We start from the raw sequence: 16,916 nt of genomic DNA, 5'->3' as shown, positions 1-16,916 counted from the left end.
CCGGACGCGGCTGGCCTGAAGGCGGGCCGCGTCTTCCGACCGTTTCCCCGTATGAGAAAAAGTCGGGGGACGCAGGTCACCCGAAGGGCACCTGCGTCCGCCGAGAGGCGCATTCCAAAACCAAAACCCCCCCAAAAAATGAAACTAAGACCTAAAAATTAATTCTAAACGGATAGAAATGCAGAGTAGGATGTGTAAAATACCTGGATGAAACGGCGTTCGATTCCGACGGTCAGATTTTCCGCAGCGACCAAGGGAAGTTTCTTGTCAAAAGCTCCTTTTTCAACCTCCAAAGTCAAACGGTAAAAATGACATGGTAAAAGGTCTTTTTATAGGTTTTTTGGATGAATTAGTTCATTTTTTACCATGAAAAGATGTTTTTCGACGTATTCTTGCCTATTTTAAACAGGTATGAGTAATGTGTTGCTTTTGTGCAGGACAAAGGGATTTCGAGGGAAATTGTCATTTTTCACAAATAAAAATATCAGAGTCATCTTTTAAGCCCTTTTCTGACTCCTAAAACATGAAAAGATCGCCGAGCGTTTCTTTTACACTCGTTAAAACGGAATTAAAAGACGGTCTCCTTTTAGCTCTTTTCTGACCGTAAAATCAGGAAAAGATTGCCGGGTTTTTGTCGTTTCAAACTCGATAAGGAAATAAAACGACGTGTCCTTGATCGCTTTTTACTTTTCAGGTCGACGACACTATTATGAAAGTACTCCTTGATCGCAAGATCAAGCGGTTCCCCCAGGTATTATTTTATACTTTTTCGGGCTTGAGGGACACAAATTTACGAAAAAGTTCAACGTGGAGTTTCCTTAAGTTTTTCAGACTCTCTAAAATTGAAAAACGCCGAGTTTCTCCTATACTGGGCTCGTTAAACTTTTACAGTAAAGGACTTGTTCAATTACAAACAGGAACGAACCACTCCTTCCTAGGGTTCGAATTTAAACTAGGTTGGACTCGTCCGAAGGATGAGCTTATAATCAAGCATATGTTATCCTCCTCAAGCTTGTTAAAAATAAAGAGGTACTTGCCAGAAACGGTGGGGGAAAAGAGAGAAGAATGAGCCTATTTGTTACCTTTTGTCTCAAAAGAAACTTTATTACCGCTCTTGAACACGACACTTTTCATTCACCTGGGTTGGGAAATCTTTTACCTCACAGTTGACCAAACCACTTTGAAAGTCTTTAACCGGGTTTCGGGGATTAACTTTGAGTTATTCGTCACCAAGCCATCTGTCGTGTCGTTATGTGTTCAAGAGGTCTGCAAGCAAAACTTTCATCTGCAAAATACTTGTCATCCATTTGACCATCCTTGAGTCAGTCCTTACAGCAACATTTCTTCAACTTGAACAATGATTTCGTGTTGCAGGCTTGCCTGCAACGAGTCGCTTTCTATCGACATCGACACATTATCTAGAAAGATGACTTAGGAATCGACAGTACCTTGAAGTCTGCATGCATCAATGGCAGGTTTCTCGCCTTTGACGTCAGTTTACATCATTGACTTTCGATCAAAGGATTCCGTGAAGTGTTCGACATCAAAACATCTATTCACATTTCACGGGTTGTGCTTGGTACTTTGAGAACCATTGACATTACTGGTGGTCTCTCTCACGCTTGTTAACAGTTTACATCATCGACTGGTAATCAAGTGGTTTCTAACATGTTCGACATCAAATCATTTAATCACATGGTTAGAATCGTACCAATTCGGGAAGTAGAAGTAAAGACCCTGGATCTAGTTTCTACCATCCAGGCTGCGAGTAGTTTTGTATTCATTGTCTATTTAGACTAATCATAAACAGATGGCTGCGTCCATACTGTGTCTACGAAAGTCTATAAAAAATGATGTATTGCAAGATCATTCCTGTATCAGAATAGTTAGTCCATTAGTTAAAGTTTTGAATCTGAGTATGGGAATGCCTACCTCAGTGATGATATAATCTTATACATGTATTTTGTGTTGAAAATTGCAGGTTCCAACCAGGTCATCCACAAGACAATCCTTGAAATGATAAAGCGCTTCACCCTTCCTAGAATTACAAAACCCTAATCTATTCCAGGCTTCGCACTTTAGGGGGCAATCTGTTACACTAAAAAATGTCACCATGACCACTTACAGTTAGTATGGCTCAAATCAACAGTCATGCTACCCTCTTAGGCAAGTCTTATGCCTCTGCTATCCATCTCAAACTCAAAGAAGAGAGAAAGTCTTGTAAAAAATGTGTTTATCTCTGGGGTCGCAGTTTCTCTCTAGCCTTACCTGCGGGGACGCTTACCATGTTCACAAAAGCTGCGTCCATGGACGCTCTGTATGTTAAGGGACAGGTGCGTCCTTCTGTAAAAGGCAAAATGCGCGAGTTTCATCTTAAAAAAGTTACTTGTGGTTACTTCTAGAACCTTCTAGAGGTCGGTTTGATGAAATGGATGCACCTCCAGTTGGTTCATGTATCTCTATTAAGGGGGAACTTATCCCATCAATAAGGGAGCTATCCCACCCAAAGAGGGGGATTATCCCATTGATAGTGGACCTGAATAACCTCTTTACAGCACTATAAATAAAGACATTGAGCCAGAGGGAGGAGAGGTTAGAACTATACATTTTCTTTGGGTAAACGCTGCAGGAATTAGGACTCCCATTTAGAGCCTTGTGAGGAGAGATTGTCTTTGCTTGATTCTACTTGGAAGTGGGTGAGCTTTGTCAAAGTAGAGGAAAACCCTTGATGGACCCTGGGAGGAACTTGCACAACACCAAGGCCAGGTTGTAAGAGTTTCTTTGTTTCGTTATTAATACAAACTGGTTTATTTTTCTCAATAGCTTGTGTTAATGAGTTATTTCATGTGTTCCTTGGTCTGCATGTTGAATATATGTTTTATTATATGAAATACAAGTGCTTGGTAATTGTTTGATTGTTTGTGGTTGCAGGAATTGACATGAAGGAGGAGCTCATCCGGATCGGCAAGGACGGACTACAACAACAGCGTTTTGGAATAAGGTAAGCCTAAACACTCGTAGTTTTCATGTTATAAAAGGTATATTTAGAGAAAGATCACTCCATTTTGTCTTGTTTGTCGCTAGAGAGTTTAGACTCCTAGGGAGGTCAGCTGTGTCCGCACAAACGACTTTTTCCGCCACGATAGAATCACTTTTTATCTTTTACCTACTGACACCCTTTACCTATTCTCCTTTGATCCTGTTTTACCTGACAGCCATGTTTTACCATATAGATTTACTACAGTAACTTATAGTAAATCAGTCAAGTTTGTCCACCATTCACTGTCAGGTAATTTCATCCTTATCATTTTTCTGTAAACTTCATCAGCTTCTGTGTACTTGGAAAAATTCAGTTTTCTTGTGAACAAGTGCTTAACTTCATGTTCTATGTAGAACAGATTCTCAAGGCCATCATAAAGCACCTTTCCAGTGGGCAAAGATTTCACCCCTGAAGTACTAGCTTGGCTTTTGGCCAGCTTGTTTAACTTTTCAATGTAATCTTCCTAGGTCATCAGTTTTTCATTTATTACCATAGGACTGGGAAGTCCTTTTTCTCTTAAGATGCCATATTTCAGCATGAAGCTATCAATGTCTGCTTGGATGCTCTGACATCTTTTCTCCAGATTTAGCATTAAGTTCCTTTTAGTGAGAACCTTTTTGATTTCTATGATTGTTTTCGTTCTGTCCTCTATTTCCAATTCATCAAGCTGATATCTATTTTTTCTATTCAAAAAGGTGATCAACTAATTGGATTCTTCAAGTTTATTTCCCAATTCTTCCATTGTCTTGTGGATTGCCTCTGTAGCCATTTTGACTAATTCTGTTTGCTCAAAAATAATCTGAATAGAAGGCCAAACATCATTGATGGAATCAATGATGTTGGCCCAAAGAATTTCTTTCATATCTCCTAATGGCTCTTGTAGTGTTAAGTCCTTCTCAAGGGTTTTTATCCTTTCAACCATCCTTTGGTTCTTCTGAGCTTCTTCCTTTTATTGTATTTGTGTAAGTTTACAATTGGTCTCTAAACTTGTCACTTTATCTCTGATTTTCTTGAGCTCAGTGGCCTGGATACTCATTTCTTCCATGGCCTTGATCAATTCTGCAGTTTTCTTTGTTGGTGTCTCTGTGCTTGTCAATGTACCTATACCTACTGAAGTACCTGTTACTGGAAAAGTAGTTGCTGGTGGAATTGTTGGTGCTAATGCAACAGCCAAGGTGGAGGGCACTGCTGTGCAAATTGTAGGTATTATAGTCTGAGGAGTGGTGGCCAATGCTATGCTTTGACTGTATCACATTATCCAAATCTTTTTCAGTTTCCTTCAATTGGTCATTTAACTTAAGGACTAGGTCCATAAGCTCTTCCTCCTTCTATGTTTCCAAAACTTCAGCTGTTTGAGGATGATGAAGAGGAGGAATCTTAAGTTGCTTCTTTAGTGCAACTATGTCATCGTTTTTCTTCTTTATAAGCTTCTCTGCTGCTTTCACATCCTTGGGATCATGTCCCAGCTCTATGGCCAAGTCCTCTAAGGACTTTATTCTGGTGTCTTTGGCCTGTGAAGAGGCCTTTTCTAGCTGGGACTGTGTTGAGATGTTATTCAGTGAATTCTAAAGTTAGTGGGATGCTATTGCCTTGCTGGTCAAGGTGGAATAAACCATTTGGCAAGTTTTCTTATGTAACTCTATTTGGTCAATGGGATGGATATCCTTTTCCAATACTTCAAAATTTGTTTTTAGGTAATCTGCCATTGATTTGGGTTGCTGTATGGTTGGCTTTAGAAAACTCATCTACATCTTACCTTATTTTATATCAAAGGCTGACATTAGATTTGTTTGGTTTATTGGAGCCATCTTCAGATAATGTGCATAGCTTTGCACCTTTAGCCTTTCATTCCTTGCTTTGATTTCCTTTTATTTTTCCTTGATATCTAGGCTCTGTCCAGCAGGAGCCCTGAAGGAGGATACTTCCACACTCTGTTGCCTTTCCAAAATTTGAGCATGTGAGGTGGAAGGTTCTTGTGTCCCTCCTGAAGGAGTGGTATGCTTGCATTCTGTCCTCTCTGCTCCTGAAGTTCTTGCTGTCTCTTCAGTGTATTCCTACTCTGAATATGGATTTAACCTTTGCCTCTTAGCATAGGTTTGGGCAACAGGCCTGCTAGAAGGAGTGGCCTCATCTTTATCCCTTTTGAGGTTACTCTCCACATTTAGAGGAGTCTGCAAAACAGGAGGATTACTCATGATTTGTTCAGGTTGAACAAGTTCCTCTGAAATTTCAGGTTGTTTAGATTCTTCTGGATGTTTTGAAGGTTTTGGTTGCTTTGATGGCCCTGCTTGATCTGAAGACTTGGGTTGCCCTGATGGTCCTGCCTATGTTGTCTGCCCACTGTGTCCCTGGGATTTCCTTTGAGATTTAGACTCTCCTGGCACCTGGACAAAGGAATTTTCATTAAGTCTTATGTCTAAATCTATCAATACATCGTCAACAGCAACCTCTGTGCTATCTCGATCTATCAAATTTCCTTCCACCCATTCATATTGATTAGCATATTGTTCAATTTTAGGGATTCTATGGTGGATGTGTGGAGATAATTTATTCTTTTGTCTCCTATTACAAATGAAGTCTAAGGGATCATAATTCCATACAAAACTCTGTTTTAGTTTCAAACTTTTGAGGATTTCATCTGCCTCCTTTCCTGCTTCCCTACTGTTACAAATGAATGGGCCCAGTTGATCTTTTATTCTAAGTTGGGCTTTCTTCTTGGCTTTCACAAAGTGCACCTCATCTAAATTGATCATTTTTCTGTAGTACTCCAGAGAAAATAATCTCATGGGGAGGTACTTTGGCAATTTGTAAGGTGGCAATTCACATCCATAAATTTTGATTTTAGTGTGGTTTTGGTACTGGTACCAATCCCCCACTTTATATTACTTTGACAACTGTAGCACCCTCCTAATGTCTGCATTGATTCTGGGGGGAGGGCTTCCTAGCAGCATAGTTGTCACAGGGTACACAAAGAGGTCTATGAAATCTGTATAAGAGTATTGAGAATCAAATTGATGGATTAATGAAGTCCAAAAGATCACTGATCTGGGGTTACCTCTAGTATCAAGCTTTTGGACGGAAACTAGAATCTATCAGCTTGGCAATACAAGAATAAATGGTACAAAACTAAGGAATACTTAAACACTCTTTCATTTTCTAATCTCATGAATTGATCATGCATTTTGTCAACAATAAATTTAGCATAGTCAAACATGATGGCTGGTGGTTGGCCAGGAGAGTAGATGGACATGAAGGATATTATGATTTCATCAACAAATTCACTTGTGGTGTAGCCTAGCACACCGGATATCATATCTATGATGTCTCGGCCAAGGTTGGAGAATATAGTCCATAGATAAGGGGGGGGGGGGGGGGGTCCTTTGGGGTGTACTATTCTTCTCTGATGAAGGTCTGGTACAACCGAGAAAGTCTGATTGAAGAAAGGGTAGGGTATCTATTCAGCATATCTCCAATGGAAAGAGGAGTCAGACTTTGGCTTGGTTGTAATTGTAGCATTTGGTTAATGGATTCAGTAGTGATAGTAAACAGAACAGACTGGTCAGGGGTTCTCACTGCCCTTTGGATAGGATCATAGTTCATGTGGCAGTAATGTACAATCTCTAGGAATATATGCACTCTGGGGAACTGGTACTTTGGTAAACCTGATTCCCAAAGTCCAATGGAGTCTGCTTGGTTTAAGTACTGGTCTCTGTACTTGCAGAAAAATTTCAAAGGGGATTTTGAGACTGAGGTATCTTTAATCTAGAAATATTTGTCTGCAAGTGGGAGATGGTCTAAATCTCTGTGGGGAGTCATAATTGGCATGATATTTAGTGTAATTGGGGCATCCATCCTTGGTTCTTGTGGATTCAAGGACAGGGGCAAAGGGTTTTAGGGAAATAGGGAAAATTTGATCTATTACAGAGTATTTCAGGATCACCAAGCAATTTAAAGCAATTTAGTTCAGGTTCAGCAAGAAAATAGGGTTTCTCATTGGAAATGGGGTAAATACCTGGTTTCGGCTATTTGAACAAAGAAATGGTGGTGTGCACTATTTGCAGGAAGCGCACGGGTCTGCAAGGTAGTATCGAGTTTAGTGGCTTTGGAAATTTGACAGTTGGTAATAGGTTGACAGTTGAATGTACTCTACGCTTTGCATGGAAGTCAAAATGTTATTTTCACGATAAAAATGAAAAACTATAATTTTTTCGGTTTTATGCGTAAAGTCAATGATTTTGGTGGGTAGATTGGGAAAGGACAATTGGCACCAATCGGGGGATGTGACATTTTGGCATTTAGCAGAGGTGGTAAGTGGAATCCATTGCATCACTTTTTGGGATGAGTGGTTTTGGTGGCAGGCCGCCCGATGCCATTCATCAAGCACCATGTAGCGGCTGGGTGAACAGTGAAACTGCTCACATCGGGTGGGTAAAGTTCGACTTTCGGAGGTCGCCCGATATGAGCGTCGACCGTTGGATCTGAATGGGTCAAATTGCACGATGATCGGGGAAATGATTTGATCAAGGAGTTAATGGAGGGGCCTGACAAGATATTAACTGCAGATCAGGGAGGCTTAATGACATTGGGGGTGATTTGCTTGGCAGGGACAAATTTAATTAATCACTGATTGACTAATTACTCTCTTTATTTCGGTGAATGGTTATGGTTCTTATTTAGTCGCTGATCAAATAATTAATCCATTTAATTAATTTACTAATAAGATTTATATTTCAAACCTCGGGGTGGGATATTAACATATGGGATTTAAATAAAACATATGGGAAGGGGTTTTCTTTAGGAGTTAATTAACAAAATTAAAGTTTAATATGAAGTGAAATTAGGAAAGTGATTTTTTATCTAAGAATAATGCGTTTGACATTTATTTACATATTCGCATTTACACATTATAACTTAGGCTAAATGCATTTTGTGGGTGTTATGTGGAAAAACGAGTATTTTATGGGGGTAATTACTTTCCCTAGGCAAATGGTGATTTCACCTTAGGAAAAGGGATTTTTAGATTAAATTAATGTATTATGGAGGGAGTGAATGTTGGTAAGGGGGTTTTTGGTACTTAGATCCTATAAGTTATTGGGCCAAGGATCTGGTCCCTCCAGAAGTCAGAGAAATGCTCTGAGCCCCTTTAACTTAAGGTTTTAGGTACTTTTGCCTTTACTTATGGGAAATTAGTGAAATTAAAGGTAAGATGAATGGGGAAATTAATCACTTGACTTTGTAAATGTTCCATTATCATCCATACTTCTAGAAACTTGATGATGAAAGTAAATGACATGATTTTATCCAATCAATCACCATAATTCTGCAACCATACAACTACTTACCCACCTACTCATCCTACCATTTTTTCTACTCTTTATTAGGGTGCACTTAAGCTGGCAAACCCTTATCAAAACATTTTTCTTTTCTTTTACAATAGAAATCTATCTAAGTCTATCCTTATTACATCCAAGGGCTCATATTAAACTATTGAGCTCCTTTTATTTCCTCTACCTATCTACTTATCTACCAAGATTGAACAGTTTGGTCAGATTTTATTCTCTATCTCTAAACATGAAATAGCCAATCTTGAATTGTTTGACCATCCATGGATTGTGGCAAAGGTAACAAGTTGCACACAATCTTTTTATTCTGCATCAAAGTAAACTATTAGTGGCATTTGGATTTGCACACTTTCATGGTATTTTTCTTTTTTGGGGTTCATTTTTCACAATTTTTGAGATTTTTTCATTCTTTTTGTCCCTTGATTTTTCTTTCAGGACATACCCTCTTTACATTTTTTTATTTTTTTTGATTTCTTGAATATGGAAAACATTTTCAGAAGGCAAAGGTATGTACATATTACAGATTTAACCTCAGATAGTAAAAAATTATGACACCTATTAGTATAGGAGCATAACAGTGGCTCCACTTGGGGATGGCATTTCCTGGTGAAATGTCAAGAACTAGTAGATCAATGGCCTTCTAAATTTCTGTGATTTTACTCTGCAAATTTCCATTTTTTTTTGCTACTTTATTGATATTATTGATAGTGAAACCTTTGAAGCTTAGGGCCTTCTCTTCAGGCTTCAACTCCAAAATTTACCATCCAATCCAAACTAAACTTTGTGAAGGATATAATATGTACAAGTGATTAGTAAAATCAGTGACTGGGATCTATATAGTGCTTAAGCATTCGACCATTGACTGGTCCTCCTTCTACTTCTGCACCATCCAATTCTTTGAGAAAATAAGCATTATTACCTATGAAAGCATAAATAATGTAAGGACCTTTCCATAGGGAGTTGAACTTCCCATGTTTCCCTTTATCTTCCCTTCTTGAGTCCCATTTCAAGACTTTATCCCCTAGATGGAAATCTTCTGCCTTGGTTCTCTTGTCAAATGCTTTCTTGATTCTCTCTTGCACAACTTGGGACCTAATGTAGACTTCCTCCCTGGTTTGCTGCAAATGAATTGTTTGGTTGATCCTTCTCTGAATATCATTTGGCTCAACCTGTGCTTCTTGGAGTAATTTCATCCCTAGAGTTCCTAAAGGAGATGGAAAAACAACCTCCATTCCATAGACTAACTAATAGGGACTGGTAGCAGTAGATTTCTTTGTGGTCAGCTTGTCTACCCACAAGGCATTCACTAGTTTCTTATTCCAGGTCTTCTTATTATCTTCCAACAATTTTCTAATAATATTCATTAAGCTCTTATTGGAAGACTCTGCAAGTCCATTTCCCTAGGGATAGTAGGTTGTGGAATGGCCAAGGTTTATGTGATATTTGTTGCAAAAATCAATCATCCTTTTTTATTTAAAGGCCGTTGCATTGTCTGTGATGATTGTGGTGGGGCAACCGAATCTGGACAGAATGTTGGCATCAAGAAAACCTATTATGACAGTATTAGTGGATTGTCTTGAGGGTATGGCTCCTATCCACTTTGTAAAATAATATGTGGCATTTAAGATCCATTTATGTTGGGCAAGGAAAGGGGATGAATTTCACCAATGAAGTCCACACCCCACTGTTGAAATGGTGTTTCAGTAGATATAGGTTTCAAAGGTAATGGAAGTAGTTTTCTTTTCCCTTCAAAAATATGACATTTTTGGCATGAGGTTACAAACTTCTTAACATCAACAGAGTGGGCCAGTAAAAACCAGCCCTCAAAATATTATCAGCTGTTGTCTTCCAATAGAGATGTCCCCCACAGTCACCTGCATGAAGCTCTTGCAAAATTTTATCAGATTCTTCCTTTAACAAACAATTTAGAAATATGCCTTCATGATTTTTCCAAAATAAATCATTACCAATTATACAAAACTTCAAAGAATTCATCTTTTAGAACCTACTTTTAGTCCTGGATAGCTTTGGAGGAGCTTGAAGGTTTTCTAGAATGTATATTATGTCATCATACCATGGTGAATTTGTAAAGGCTTGGTTGAACTGTGGAGTTTCCATCTCCTCTTCGTTATCCAGTTCTGCAATGAAGTTTATGTCTAGGGCCTGGTAGTTTGATTCAGCCATGAGCTTAGCCAAACCTTGGCCTTTGATCAATTTTGTAGGTTTAATTTCTAAGTAATACTCTAATATTGTATCTATCCACTTCCCTCTCTTTCCATCAAGTCCATCCTATGTTAGAATGTCTTTAATTACAGCAATGGGGACATAAGCTACTATATGGGAGTACAGTATATAAACTCTTAAATCTTTAATAGCTTTAACCAAAGCAAAAGCCTGCTTTTCCATTATATTGTACTTTAAAGGTGCATCTCTGAGAGCTTTACTAAAGAAAGCTATTGGTTGTTCAAATCCCTGATCATTTTTCTCCAAGAGGACTGCATCAATTGTGTGTTCTGAAGGAAAAGAAAATATGATGAATTCCCTATCAAACATTGGACTAATGAGAGTTGGTGTTTGTGTCAAGGCTAACTTTATATCTTCAAATGAATTTTGGTCTCTAAAGTCCATTTAATAGTCGAATATTTTTTTAACATGTTGTTTAGTAATCTAATTAACTCAACTAAATTAGAGATAAATCTCAAAAAGTTTATTTTGCCTAAAAATGCTTGAAGTTCTTTGATGTTCCTGGGATGTGGTATCTACAAAATAGCTTCAAATCGTATTGGGTCAATCCTGATACCATATTTGCAGATAATGTGGCCTAGTAATTTCCCTTCTTCCAAACCAAATAAAGACTTTTTAGGATTCAGAGAAATTCCACATTTCCTACATTTGGTAAAGACCTGCATACGATGATCCAGGTGTTGCTGATCTGATTTAGAGAATACTGTGATATCATCGAGTTATTATACCAGAAAGTCATGGATTTCCTTAGAAAAGGCTATGTCCATTTCTCTTTGAAAGGTGGCCCCCGCATTTTTTAACCAAAATGGCATTTTCACATGCATTAAAGTGCCCCATGCGGTAGTGAATGCAGTCTTTGCCTAATCATCTGGTGGACTAGGATTTTATTATAACCAGAGAACCCATCTAGTAGCGAGATTCTTGTGGAACCTACTGCCCTCTGTAATATGTGATCCATTTTTGGAAGAGGATAGTTATCCTTAAGTCAAAATTTATTTAAATTCCTAAGGTCAACACATAAACTAATTTCGCCAATTTTATTTCTTGTGGGTACCAAATTGGAAACCGAGTCTGAGAACCTGATTGGTGTAATGATCTTAGCTTCATACATTCGTTTGATCTCCTTTTCAATAGAAGGCAGTAGAACTGGGTTAATTCTCTTGATCTTTTGTCTAAAATGCTTTCGATTTTCTTTTAAGGGAATGGTGTGTTGCATTATGATGGTATCATAGGACTTTAGGTCCTCATAATTCCAGGCAAAAACATCTTGGAATTCTGTTAGCAGTTCCATATATTTCACTTTTTCATTGGGAGGTATTGACTTTGAAATTTTTATCAGTTTGGGATCTTCTTCAGAGCCTATATTACATTCCTCAATGTCTGATTTCAAGGGTTCCATTTTAGGCTTTTTAGGAATATCGTTTGAATCAAATAAGTCCTCCAAAGGAGTTAATCCTTTGGGTAAAAAATTGTCTTTAAGGTTAATGACTTCAGTTTCTTCATCAATTGCTTCATCAATTTCCATTTGTTTTAGGTTTCGAATATCTACTTTTGTAAACTTTGTAGGATGAAATATATCTATCTGATCATCTTCTAGTTTGTTAATTTCTACTTTATCTGAGCAATCAAAATCTAATGCTATATCTGTGTCTATGTTGCTATTTACAAATTCATTATCTAAAGTCAAAAAATTGTTAATTTGTTGATCATTCTCGAATACTTTCCAGTTCTTCAAGTTGTCAGGAATGGAAGGCCTGTGCCTAACCTCAGTAGTGTACTGATGGTTGGGCTAAAATGGCAGCTTGCAAGTACTAGCAAACATGGCTAAGCTGTGAGCTTGCATGTTGTGTTTTCTTGGAATGACAGCAAGTTTGGTTTCTAAAAAAGTATTTAGTATTTCTATCATTGTTCCTCTATAAAATCATAGCCTAGGATCCCTAGTCATATAAACAACATTAATTTGTTTGATTACCAACTCAGAATCTCCCATAATAGAGACTCTTATGGCTCCTAACCTCTTGACTAGTTTCAGACCTAACAAAAGTGCTTCATATTCGGCCATGTTGTTTGTACATTTGAAGTTCAATCGGTAGGCATGACCCTCTGAATGATCATTTTCTAAGTTGTAAATCCATACACCTGCTCCTGCACCTAGTTTGTTGACTGACCCATCAAATTCAAGATGCCATAGGATTTCATGCTCATAATTTTTACTGTCTGGGGGAATGAAATCTTTCTTGACTAAGGTATCTAGGTCATCCTTTTTATCTGAAATCTCATGAATTTGGACATTGTGATTTTCTTTTAATAATGCAATTTCTTTTGGTTCTGTTGTTATGCTGCTTGAAGTGTCTTCTTGATTAGTTTCAACATTGTAAAGTATGAAAGAATCAATATCAGAATGTACTAAATATATAGGAAATTTCTAAGGTCTCTCCTGGGTACTCACCACATACTTCATCAGAGTCTCTCTATATAGTTTCTTGGGATGTCCAAAGACTGATATGGTAGCATATGACATGTCTAGTTGTAAAGATCCCTAGAGTTTGGCACCCCAAGATCTAGACAACAACATACCATACTTAGGTGGTATATCAGCAACAACTATGTCCATAAGTATGGTCTTAGCAGGGTACTGCACTAGGGAAACACATAAATCTTTTATAAGCCCTAAACACTTAACTTGGCTTGAATCAAAGGAAAACAGATCCTTGTAAGGCCTGGTGATATCCAAGTTAAGTTTTTCCATTACAGACTTAGGCATAAGATTATGTGAAGCCCTAGAGTCTAGAATGGCATTATGTAGGATTTTATCATGGATGTTAAGTCTAATGTAGAAGGGTGGTATCCCTCCATCAACTGGGTTTCCATTAACATATTTTCCGAAAATTAACTCAGGTTGGTCGTCAAATAGATTCACAGAGTCTTCATTTTCAACAAAGTTTAGAGATTTACTAATTTGAGATTTGTAAGTTTCATGTTTAACCAATTCTGTCAGAGGCACTGAGATTTTGAGTTTAGCCACCTCTGCTCCCAAATTGAAAGGTAGAGGGGATTTGTCTGTTTGAACATTTGAAATCTTAGCACTAGGGTTCTAAGTAGTCTTTTCTTCTTTTTCAATGTTTAGAGTGTCTTTATTTGGATTTTCTAAGATGATTTCTGGAGGTTGTTCCACTATTCCCTTGAGGGGGGCTGAAGTGGAAGGTTGTTCATTAGAAGGTTGGTGATCAGTTACATCTTCAATGGTGGGACTGGGAGGGTTTTGATGTGGTCTAGAAAGGATTTGTAAGGTTTTTGTAACTTGAGGATTCTGATTGGCAGTTTTTACTTTCTTAGGCTAGTTGGGTATTGCTTTTTATTCTGATCAGGAACATCGGTGTTCTTTTTGCTTCTCAAATTGTACTGTTTATGCACTTCAAAAATAGTAGAGTCATACCCTTGCTTATAGTCGAAAGATTCTCCAGTTTGAGTCTGTAACTGTTGAAGCATATATAGTTCTTGATCATCCTGGGTTAGAAAAACAGTTTCTTCATCATCTAAGACCATAAGGTTGATTTGGGTGTCTATCTCGAGGCCTTCTTGGTGGGAAGTTTTAGCATAATTTTCTTGGAAAGGTGGTCTAATGTTCTGATCAGGCACATTTTTACTAGTGTTTTGGTTCTGGTTTTTCCTAAAGTTTGGATTCGTCACTGGGTTAGCCTATTGGTTATCCCAGTGAGGTTTCCTTTCAATGACTTCTATTCTTTCCATCAACCTTTCCATTCCTTTAACCAAAGCATCCATTTTCTGATCAAAGGGTGAAGTTTCATCTTTCATAGGTGTTCTTCTCTCATTTCTAACCATATCCCTTTTGCATAGTAGATTAGCTTCTACACTAATTGCTACACTTTGCATATCTTCAAGTGTAGGGGGATTCCTTTCTCTAAGTTGAAAAGCAATATCCGTGTCAATCCGTCTGGAAACTTAATCAGGGCTAAGCCAGGTGGAGGCCTTAGGTCAAGTGGGATGGCATTATATACATTGTTAAACCTGGTGCAATAATCCTGAACAGTTTTGTTTGGTCCCTTTTTAAGGTTTTCATATTCAGATAGAATTTGAAGGGGGTTCTTTTTCTTCTCCCACCTATTTAATAATTGTTGGTAAAGAACATCTAAAATATCTATGCTCTGAGGGGGAAAATATCTAAACCCTATTCTCACTTCTCGAGCTAGAGTTTGAACAAAGATTCTCTTTTGGACATCTCATATGTAAATCTCATGTAGTTCAAAATAATCTGTCATTTTCTTAGTGTGTTGTTGTGTTGTGTAGGTTCCAGTGCCATCGAATAAGGTAATTTTACTCTGATAATATACTGGTAAAGCACCTTGAGGAGCAGGCATCACAAGGGGAGCATATCTGAGTGCCATAGCTCTAAGTTGGACAGGATTGAGAACAGGAGTTGGGGTAATTGGAGGATTTGGGACAACAAGGGGAGTTGGGGTAATAGGGGTAATGGGTGTTTGAAGGGTAGTGATGGGCTGATGGGGAAGGGAAGGTATGAATGGAGATGAGGAGTGATCTTCAGAGGTGTGGGGAAATGATGGTGAGCTAAAAGATGTTGAAGCTGTTTCAGAAAGTTCAGGGAGTCTATTAGTGGTAAGGGATGACTGAGGGGAGTTTAGAAGGTACTGATTAATTGGAAAATTGGCTCATTGGACTTCAAGTTCTCTTGTGAATTTTGGATCTAGAACTGTTTTCACAAGTTCAGTCTCAAACTTAGTTCTAAACAGAGAGAGGTCAAAATACTCGTCAAAAGGGATGTCTTCAACGAATAACCACTCAACAGGGCATGAATAGGATCTAAAAATAGGTCTAGGGTTTACTGAACTTTCCTTTCTTCTGATTATTCTCGAAATAAGGTTGGGATATTCAAATATAGGGGGAGGATTTGGATCAGGGTTGGACCTAGTATAGTGAGTTCTCCCTCAAGCCAGATTTCGAGATTTTATGATTATTTTACTTTTTTATGGAAATTTTCAAAATAACTTCTAATAACCCTTTAAGATGCTTAAAAATAAAAATTTGAATTTATTAAGGTTTATTAAGGCTGAGGGTTTTGAATCCCTAGTGGAGTCGCCATTATGTTATCACTCAGATTTTTTCCTTAGAAGTTATCAAAGAAGGAATAGTCCGAGGTAACCACAAACCTAATCTTTTAGACTCAGGTTCTAGCCAACCTAAGTCCAGAGAGGGATCTCTCTTTATAATTTAACTTTGTTTGAATAAGATATCAGGCTATTTCTTAGTGTTCATGATTGTTTTGTTTTGACTATGTGGTGGAATTAAGAAGACAGATGGGTATAGCAAGTATTTAGGCCATTGAGCTATGGAGTCAATCAAGAAAGGATTAACTGGATTTGACCTATCACTAAGGTAATAAACCACATAACAGGCTAGCACATCAAAAGAAAATCTATAGGTTTAAATGGATGGAGTAGTCCTAACCAGGGCCAAGGGCAATGAAGAATCCTTAACCAGGATTAAGATGAAGAAAGGAAGGATGATCAGTAGTAAAGGGAAATGAAGAATCCTTTACTATGGACCAAAGGAGGGGTAAAATACGGAAGTAAGGGAGCAATTAAGAATTCCCAGACCAAGGCAGTTTAATAGAAAACATAAAGAAATCAAACAGTTAAAACAGAGAGCACTTAAGCTAATTCTGATGATATCATTCCTTGTTTTCTTTTACAGATTTAATAAGAAACACATATGAATATTTCATAACATAAAGAGAAAACAATATTTAAACACGAGAAGATGATACTTATTTGTTCCAACTGTGCACAAGAATCCAGTGAAATGTCCTTAGCTTTATTTCATTTCCAGCAAAACCATTCCAGTCTTGAGTACAATATCTCCTTGGCTCAAAAATAAAATGTCTACATAAATGTATTTTAATCCACCCTAATTACTTCAATTTGTGAAGTATTTATACAAAAATTGATACAAAATATCTCATAACCATATGAGAATTATTCTAGAAAACAAAAATATCTTCTACACGAAGATAGAGACAAACGGAGAACTGTTTTCTTGTTGTCCCTTTTATTGTGACTATGCTGGCTGTTGTAACTCAGATTAGGCTCTTGCAGTTTCTTTGTAGTTATGTGTTGGAATCACTTTTTATCTTTTACCTACTGATACTCTTTACCTGTTCTGCTTTGATCCTGTTTTACCTGTTTTACCTGACAGCCATGTTTTACCATATAGATTTACTACAATAACTTATAGTAAATCAGTCAAGTTTGTCC

The sequence above is a fragment of the Pinus tabuliformis genome, chromosome X, assembly GCF_031772625.1.
Source record: "Pinus tabuliformis cultivar Carrire ecotype Pingquan chromosome X, CPIR1, whole genome shotgun sequence".
In the NCBI taxonomy this organism is placed as follows: Eukaryota; Viridiplantae; Streptophyta; class Pinopsida; order Pinales; family Pinaceae; genus Pinus; species Pinus tabuliformis.
The sequence above is the reverse complement of the archived record's forward strand: the minus strand, read 5'-3'. Positions refer to the sequence as shown.